The sequence below is a fragment of the Nannospalax galili genome, unplaced genomic scaffold (assembly GCF_000622305.1).
Source record: "Nannospalax galili isolate Female #2095 unplaced genomic scaffold, S.galili_v1.0 scaffold47, whole genome shotgun sequence".
NCBI classification, from domain to species: domain Eukaryota; kingdom Metazoa; phylum Chordata; class Mammalia; order Rodentia; family Spalacidae; genus Nannospalax; species Nannospalax galili.
In genome coordinates this window covers 2,289,317-2,291,516 of record NW_008357641.1, presented here as the reverse complement: position 1 = coordinate 2,291,516, position 2,200 = coordinate 2,289,317, and positions in this window count along the sequence as shown.

The window sequence follows — 2,200 nt, the reverse complement described above, 5'->3', positions numbered from 1 at the left end:
GCATACTAATTTTAATCAGTTGTTACTTTCCTTCCCTTCACATGTATACGAACGCCTGTCAACCATCGAGGACCCTGTTCAGATGCATGGAGAGACAACCTCTGCTGCCTAGTGGACCCCTAAACCAGCCTACCCCCCACACCGACCCTGTCCAGCAGGAAGTAGCAAGATGACAACGGCGCCCCCTATCCTATAACACAAAAGGCTGGAATATTAGGGTTCCAAACAACAGCAGCTTCTCCCTTCCCCAACAGGGACCTATGGACTTTTGGAGCCTGAAAAAGGGAACTGAGCTGATAAGCACCTTGGCCTTTGAAGTCAAGGGAAACAAACTCTGCTGAGAGGCAGCCTGCCTTTCCTCTGATCTCCAAAGACAAGATAAGCAGATTCTACCTGTTAACCAGAGATTTTAGAAGCTGTTTAACACAACAGCTTTTCCCTTATCTTAAGAGGGAAAAAGTAAACACTTCCAGACCCAGATCCTGCCTGGCAGACTGAACGGAGCCAGATTTACAAGCCCTGCTTTTCCTGCTTCCCCCTGCTTGATTTTTCCCCAAAACTTCTCCCCCTCTTCTGCACCCTGAAGCCCCCGTATATAAGTCCCAGCTCGCAACCCATGGGCTGACATCTTTCCCTTCCCCGAGGGAAATGTGTCCCATGCGAAATAAAGCTGTATCCTACTGAGAGTTCTATCTGTGCCTCAGTGCCTCCTCCATTCACTCGCTCTCCACACCAAACTTTTACCTATCAAATGGTGCCAAAACCCAGCTCTTACTTCAAGGAACCTCACACGTGAAACTTTCAGACTTGCTTGACGTTATTGGCCGCTGCGAACACCACTGATTCAGCATTAAGGTACACTTCCACCCTCTATCTCTCTCCCTACTCCCATTCCTTTCCACCCTCTCTCCCTCTCTCTTTCTCTCCCCTTTCCCCTTCACTACTCTCTAGCTAGCCTCCATTTTTCTTTTCATCTCCTTTCCAATCAAATTCGGTCACTCCTGGACCTCACTCAAGGCCACTGGACACCACTGGTTTCTGCGACCATTGAACTGCCCGGCACGGTTACCGTGCCTGTCCATGCCCACCTGGGAGTCAGACCTGCCTCCCCGTCACACTCAAATCCTTTTCCCTACCTCAGCTCCCTTCCCTTCTTCTCTCCTGCCATCTTTTGCCTTCCCCTAACATCTCATCTTCTCTCTCTCTCTCTCTCTCTCTCTCTCTCTCTCTCTCTCTCTCTCATTCTCCCCTCTCCCTCCATTTACTGGCTACTCTGAGTTTCATTTAAGACTCTCCATTCTTCTTCATTCCCAGTCCATCTCAGCCTTCTGGCCCACTACCTTGTTTCGTTGTACTTTGGCTCCTACTGGCTGGTTGCACACCAAGTTGCAGAACCTCTCCTAACTCATTTTGCTTGAAAGCACACCGGTGTGTGGGAGGTTCCGCCCTGCCTTTGATTACAGGACGCTGTGGTCACTGGCAGGGACACGCACAATATATGCTCATATTTCCCCTCCCCAATGATTGCAGGAGGCTGCCCTGGGGTTTGAGAATTTAACTCAAATCCGCAACTAAAAAAAGGATGCTTTTCTTTTGTTGCCTGATTCTTCTCGTTCTCATTTTTACGTGACCTAAGCCAAACCTTTCTCTTCCTGCTCTCTCCTCTCTCTCTCTCTCTCTCTCTCTCTCTCTCTCTCTCTCTCTTCCCTGTACACTACTCCTTCCAGCTCTGACTCCTGACTCTGCCTCTGTCCCCTCAGGGCAAAAGATCCTCTTTGTTCCCCTACCCGCCAGCTGAGGTCTTTAACTCCTCTTTGCTTTCCATGTAATCCATTGCTATGGGAACCAAGCACTCAAAATCTCAAGGTCACAGGCCTTTGGCCTGCCTTCTTAGATCCTTAAAGAAGCTAGGACTATCTGACACAATCAGATCAAAATGCCTAAAATTCTTGTGCACCACTTCCTGGCCTCAGTACAAACTAGATAATAACTCTGTTTGGCCAAACACTGGAACCTTAAACCTCAATATTTTAAAAGATTTGGAAAACTTCTGCCAGCTTAATGGCAAGCGGTCTGAACTACCCTATGTCCACACCTTTCTTGACCTCCATGCTAATCCCTCCCTCTATGTCAAATGTTCTTCCCACCAGGTCCTCCTGGCTAAGACAGTTTCACCAGATCCTGGGGCCTCTGCCCCTCT